The sequence below is a fragment of the Montipora capricornis genome, chromosome 4 (genome assembly GCF_036669925.1).
Source record: "Montipora capricornis isolate CH-2021 chromosome 4, ASM3666992v2, whole genome shotgun sequence".
Lineage (NCBI taxonomy): Eukaryota > Metazoa > Cnidaria > Anthozoa > Scleractinia > Acroporidae > Montipora > Montipora capricornis.
Window position 1 is genome coordinate 45598214 of NC_090886.1, and position 7500 is coordinate 45605713.

The 7500-nt window shown below is 38.4% G+C and overlaps 1 protein-coding gene across 3 annotated transcripts in view; it reads left to right on the top strand.

Moving 5' to 3' along the window:
- LOC138047103 (carbonic anhydrase-like) overlaps positions 1-7500 on the top strand; it is a 22008-nt gene that overhangs the window by 774 nt on the left and 13734 nt on the right. The window contains exon 1 of one of the 3 annotated variants that reach the window (XM_068893821.1): positions 3902-4045. The exons of 1 other annotated variant lie outside the window; for it this stretch is intronic. The gene's annotated coding sequence lies outside the window, so the exon portion shown is untranslated. Of the gene's footprint in view, positions 1-3901; positions 4046-5001; positions 5086-7500 lie in introns of those variants that run through there. One more of the 3 variants, XM_068893822.1, reaches the window with a different exon arrangement.

Sequence of the window (7500 nt, forward strand, 5' to 3'; positions counted from 1 at the left end):
CTTTAATGAGCCAACCACTACCCTTGCCTAGGCAATAACTTTATTTGAAAAGTCAAAATTAAGGATTTCAAGGCAGACTTAAAAGGTAGAACTACCATGAGCGGCGAAATGGCATCTTTTCGCCTTGATTATTGCTAGACCAACGTAAAGGGCGGTTTTGTTCATGTCTTTGTTCCAGACCAAATCAGTGTGTCGAATATATATCTTCGACCCATTGTTAGCATTCCAAATATTTAACTGAACAATGAAGCGCAAGTCAAAACAAGGTTAATTAAGAAATAAGCACGTTTTTAGTTGCTGGCCATATCTTAAAAAATTAATAGTATAGGTGTATTCCACTTTATTACATAAACACCAATTAAATACCAAGTGACCTTTCGGGCGAAAACATGATATCTTCACACGTGAAGATAATATCTTCACAAGTGAAAAGATTACTGTTGCTATGGTTACATATAAAAATCGCGCCTTTCTATGCCTTTCGTGAAATGATTTAGTCTTTCATTGGTGTTTATATACTAAATACAATATTACATGACCGCTTGGAGATACGAAATTTCTCTTCCCGTGTTGAAAAATATTTTTCAACGCTCCAAGAGAAATTTCATATCTCCGCATCCTGTATGTCTCGCCTAGTTCGTTATGGTCACAGTTTGCTACTTCGCAAAAAACACGAAAAGTAGCCGTACTTAAACTACAGGACAGAAAAATGTGCGAGAAGCGCTCTAGAAATCACATGCCATTGTTAAGTGAAAAACAGACATTCACAAACTTATAAAGGAAATTTTTAAATGGTGAACAAAGAAGGCCTCAGTCTCGTAGATACGAGAAAGGTCAGTAATCTATACACTTGATCATCCGAAGTAGTTTCCCTTTCCCTTGTTAAGATAATGGCTATTTGTAGCACATTAGTGTAAGAAACAAAATAACGAAGCATATGTTTGTTTGTATATAAAACTATCATAATTGCTTTGTTGAAGACTTCCCAACGTTATAAAGTATACAGTTGGCTCATCTCTTGCGCAAATATTCGATGAATTGACCATATTGGCTTCGGCAAGTAGTTGGATAACCTAGTGGATTTCAAGACCATAAAAGTCATGAAACATGTATTCAGATTCTATTAATGTTTTGCACCGTAATATCCGACAGCTTATTCCCGTCAAGTTTTCTTTTGTTTCAACGCGAAATCAAGAATATTGGTTGTCGACGGATGCCGATATGAACGTCACTAAACTTAACATTTCCCTGGCGATTAATAAGGAACATTCAGGAGCACCCAACGGACCGTTTCGTTAAATTATCTGTTCGAAAGGCCTTTAATCACCTAGGATTTTGTTTTGGGAATTTTCACATCGAACTTTCGTGATCTGAAAAAGTTAATACTTGCTTCTTTCGAGATTGATAAAAATGTCCCGGGAGTTAAAGGAGAAAGGCCAGCTATGAGTTTCGAAAAGGATGCAATATCTTAGATTTTCGTGAAGTAGACAAAAATGCCCTAGTAAATTCGAAAAGCTTCAAGTTCCCCTAGAATAACCGGACAGACAAAAATTTTATAGCGCAGCCTACAATGACCCTACAAAACTTTAAAAGCACTCTGAAGAGCTTACTTGGAACAGTGTTTAAAAGCACTTCAGAGAAAATCGTCGCTGCATGGGTGTCCTTGAACATGATAAATAGCTTTGAAGTTACCACAAAAACATACATATTTGACTTTCGCCACAAAGGAATTTTTGGTCACTTAAATTCAACAGCATTGTCCGTGATTCTACACCGCGGTCTTTAAGGTTCTCGACCAAACTATCTAAAACAAATAACACTGTCTGTAGGCGGCAAACTCAACAACGGTCAATCCAATTCCGCAGTTTTGAATTCGTTTATTACAATATCACGGTGGAGAGTACTGTATAAATAACGAAGAAGCGTTTAAAAGACGAGCGAAACGAAGAAAATTGTTGAAAACTTCGAAAACGATGAAAAACGACGAAAACGATTCAACTGGAAAATAAGAGGTTTAATAAGCACGTTTTACATGGCGAAATAAATTAACAATCTACAACGAAAGAAAATACAAATACTTGTACAGTGTACTTACAAATTGCTCTTACAAATAGTTGCAAATACTTACAAACTATGGAACGCCTTGCAAGATAACAATCAATAAAGGAAAAAAAATCAAATGCGCCGAGCGCAGCGTGTAGCAACCAAACTGAGGTCAGAGTGGAAAACTTTGCAAACGCCAAACTGAAATCGGTTAGACAGGGCTATTCGCAGAAAAAAATGCACGAAATCGCATATGACATAGTTAGCAAACGCTAATTGAAAAGACTGAGTGTACACCTAAAAGACGCTAATTAGGCGCTTTACTGCGCCTTTCAATAACATGCGGACTCCTAAATTCAAAGGTCAACAGACAAATGCGTTTTTCGCTACCGTCAATCAAATGCCCGGCGTCTTCCTCCAAGCTTCCGACTATTGTCGAGCGTACAGTAATCAAATCAAATCGTTGAGCACTATTCAGACAAAATAGTCGGAGGCTGGGAAGAGCCGCCGAGCATTTGATTGACGGTAGCGAAAAACGCATTTGTCGATTGAGCTTTGAATTTTAGAGTCCGCATGTTATTGAAAGGCGCAGTAAGGGAAAAAACGCAACGCTAAAATTCCGCGGTGTAGCATTTCTATTGCAGTTGCATAAACACAAATTAACTCTTGGGAATGACCGATCGTTAGTCTACCATACACTGTTCACGGAATCAAGAGCAACTATAACGCTAATTTTGAGTGCACTCAAGAGAAGTAGCGGGTTTTCTGCTGTTATACTAAGCAGCGTCATTTTTTAATGATCACTGGAGTCTTGATCATTAGAGCGAATCAAACAGGTCCGGATTTTTCTTAAACTGGTCAAATATTTGCAGAAGGGTGTAAATCAATTTTATTAGAATATCAATAAACGTGTTATCGTAAAGGCAATTTTTTAAAATTTACAAAATAAGCTGATAGGGGTCCATAAGGCTATGTTGTTAGTTTATTTCCGCCTCACTTCATCCATTCTTCGATGAAAACACTTCTTCAAAAAGTCTTTCTAGTGGAATCATTTGAGAGGCACGTTTTCCTTCTGAATTTCTGTAAAAACCATATGTGGTATGATCTACTGCTTCGATAACATGTTTATGTTTTTAAAATGCTGACTTTAACTAGAGAACATTTGGACTCAATTTAACTAATGGTTCATGCTTAGCGTGCGTATATCGAATTTGCATGCACTTGGGAAGTTTGGAGAGTACGAGAGAGGCTTCTTCAGTGCTCTGCAAACTTCCCAAGTGCATCAAGTTGTTCCTGTTTTCAGAAACGAAATTGGCATTAAAAGACTGTTCAATGAAAGTCTGAGTCTTACTGCCTAATTGTCTGAAAGGGGTGGCCGAAGCCAATGGTCAAATTAGAAGCTAAAGAGAAATAATAATGATAATAAAGTCTGCTGAAAGGTCGAAGCTCAGGTAAGTGCGTAATTGCCAAGGGCTTCGAAGTGTAACCAGTAATCCACAGACACTGGCATCGAAACCCATCCTGGTATTTCATATGTGGACCGAAGAATGTAGGTCGCGCATATCTAGGCATTCGAAACAATTTGACGAAAACTTTAGAAACAATTTAGAAATGCAAGAAAGGTTCTTCACTACGCAATAAAAGGTCAAATGACACAATCAGAAGGAAATGGCACCTTGATTCTACAACTACGCAAATTAATTTACCGTTAAAAGTTATTCTGGTAATCCCACGAATTTTCTCGATAACAAGAGCTTTTTCATTTGGCGTGATTATGACTGTGGAAAAAAAAAAGCAAAAATTTCATTAAGCTTGGAAATATGTGTTCACAAAGAAAGGAATGGCCAATGGTGAAGAAGTGGTTGAGCTTTCTCGAAACCGAGAGCCAATCACGAGGCTGCATGCAAATAATTTTCAGGTACGTAAGTTCATAAACAGTCACTGAACAATTCCCGTTGACTCCAAACGACACAACCCCGCGTTCAAACAGCTTCATCCACAAGTGAGTACTGTCTTTACTTCATTTCTAAGATTATTTGTATTTTTTTATCAACTTAGGGCTTTAAAATATTGCTTGTAGCTTTTCTTTTTTTGAAAGTTGTTCTCAGTTTGTTAGCCTGGGGAGAGTTGTTTTACACAGGTATGCTGAAGGCAAACTTGTCTTAAGCTTCTTGACTGTTACGTAACTTAAAGTACTTTCTTGGTGCGCCTAAGAAGGTTGCGAAAATTTCATTCTAAGGGTTTGATTTCATCGCTTTAACTTAAGCTAGAAAAGAAACAAGAAGACCTTATTTGCATTATTTTAGTTGTCCAATGTCAGATTTTCTTTACCAAATAATCCTTAGTTTCAATTGGTTATGAGAATGGAAGCCATTGTCCTTAATAATAAGCCATGTCGAGGCATTCATGGTCGGTAACTGAGAAGCTTAGTCGTCATATAATACCTGTTGAGTGGTTACACGGGTCAATCTGTCAGTTGTGACACTGATATGATTATTGGTTGAGGTGAGAGCCTCGACTGTGGAAATACGAGTCAAATTGCTGTTTCACTTTGCATAAAATTGGACCACATATAAAGCCTTGGGCGGCTTCTTTTCATTTGATTTTCGAAAAGTCGGTCAACCATTCACTAGACCCGCAAGACTTGCCTAACTTTTCTCGATTTGCAACCGTTTTGACAGTAGGACTGAATGAGCAGTCAGGATAGTTTCGTTGTCAGCCTTTTTTTCCCTATTCAGTTGTACAGCAAGCTTACAAAGTCGCTTTACGATATGTTTCTTAGCAACGTTACCGCCAAACTACTGGCGTAACCTTCTTAATTAATTCATGCATGAGTACATTTAATTGCGACAAACCAAACGTTAATTCATGATTACGTAACTATAAAAAGCGACAACAATTGAAATAACATAAATAGTTTTATACAAGACCCCTTTTCAAGTACGTCAAAGATCTATTAAACAACTAACCTCTTAAAAATGTCAATGCAATACTGGGAAATGGTCACTGCCTATCTGAAGAGCTTCTAACGGAAAATGAACGGTACGCGTACTTTGGTTTGCGAAGTTACGTTGGTTCAGGTTGTGATGTTAATAGCGAGCTTAAGGACGCGCGTTTTTGAGACGCGGACGGCAACCGGAAGTGAGCTGTTTTCGCTTTTAACTTGTCTTCACACAACATTTATATTGCTAATTATCTTTTCTCAATTAGAGATGATTAGTATAAAAATCTGGGTGACACCACTGCCCTGGCATGTTAAATTTTCTCTTCTGGTTGCCGTTCGCGTCTCAAAAACGTGCGTGCTTAAGCTCCCTAATGACGTGATCAGTGGACCCGCTCTAAGTTAAACCACAGACTAAGGAAATCTAAGGAAATATTAGAGTGATATTATTGAAACTATTACGTTTGTAGTGTCCCACATAAAAGACGTAAGATAGTAAATGTTTTGATGTAAACATGAAAAGCAACACTTTTCTTTTTATAGCATATTGTGCTGTAAATAAATATCACATTTCCTTACCGACCAGGAAACAAGAGACCGTGCGTACTTTAACTTGCAAAACACACTGATATTGCCTATTCTATTGATGTGCTCTCAACTAAAAGATTTTCTCTCAAGATCATCTCATGCCTAAAAGCCAACACATTTTGCCATTTTCACCTCAAAATTGTTCTTGCTGTGCGCTGTACGGGAGACGTCATTTGTCCCGCTCGGAAGATAGTCAAAGTCCTGGATCTATCTTGCACTTGACATCACAAACTGATTTGAAAAGAGGAACGCAAAGCGATTTCTCTAGTCGAACGCTTCCTCTCATCAGTTCGGGGCCACGAACGTTAGGAAATTGAAAAAAATTAGCGAACGACCGTTCAGTTGATAGAAACTTTTTCCATAGGGATAGATCTCAAGCTTTTAATGCTGAAATACTCACGTTAAATGTCACGGGTTCTCCCCCACGGAGAAGGAACGCTTCACTAAGGACTTTTGCGTAGGAGGCTATGTACCGGTTTGCAAAATAGCAGTCTTTTGTTCCGTGATAGAGCTGGTCAGAGTCTTTGACACCACAAACTGGTTTCAAAACACGAATACAAACCGATTTATGAGGTCGAACACAAAATAAACACATTCCTCCTACCGGTTTAGGCGCTAAGAACGCTTAGAAATCGAAAAAATAAAATAATAAAATAAGGGAACAACCGTTATTAAAGTCCATAGCTATATATAGATCTCGAATACTCACGAAACGAGTGCGCACGATTTAAATGTCTTAAATATGAATGTAAGGTCTTTCACCTTTATATTTGAATCAATTTGCACCAATTTAGCCAAATAATCACTTTTCAATATGAATCACGGTTTAAGCCTCAATACTCGTCACATTTGTTGGAACACCCATCCCCGTTTCCCCCTTCCTCCAATGTTGATTTCCACAACTACTAGTAGTCGCCCGAAAAATTCTCACACAACATTGAATTGGGGGAAGGGGGATGTGGTATAAGCTACGATCTTGTAACACGATGATTCTGACCATTCGCTAAGTGTTCCAACTAAATATGTCTAGTATTGTAGGTATCGGAGAGGCGGAACATTTACGCACGCATGCGCTGACGGAATTGAAGACGAGACGAGAAAAATATGCAGTACCTCCAGACGTGGCGCTGGAGCGTCGTACCAAACGAGTCATCCCGGGATTTCGGCCCGTGCGATCGCTTTTGGACGCAGTTGGCCCTTCGCTGCTTTCTGCTACCGACCTCGCCTCCCGGTACGGCATTGAGGGAGGGATATGTCGGCCCCTAAACCATATGAGACAAATCCCACACCTACTCACAGCTCCAAACCTCCCTTGTCATTACAATTTAACGTACGATTTCGATGGGTTATATATTCAAGAGAAAAGTCATTTTATCTGTCATATGGTAAGCACTGGAGTCGCAGATTACAAAGTGCACGCATGCGCCCTGCCGAAGGTAACATACATGCATGCATAAAACTTTATTTCATCTCGAATTTCTGAATAACATCTTCGACACATTACAGCTAACATACATAATATATACAGATACATAACTAAATATTAAATAATATTTAAAGATATATTAATCAAAACGAAAAGCCGCTGTACAAAATCCGGCCCTGGATTAGTTTAAAACCAGTAAACTCAGTGGTACGGGAAAAATCAGGTAGCGCATTTCGCAACGTACTTAGTTAATACGTAAGAAAAAGAACTAAGACCATAACTGGTTGTTCTAGGTTTATTGAGGGACAGAATGTAAGTTCCACGAAGATCATGCATAAGAAGAGAACGGGAGAGAAAACGTATTTTTCCTTCTGACAAGCCTTTTCTTTCTTTAACTACTTTTATACAATAATGAGGAAATTTTGAATGCGCTTATTGCATAGAGATGTAGAGTTTGACTTAAGTGGTACGTAAGAGGACAGGTAATCGCAAATATAAATCT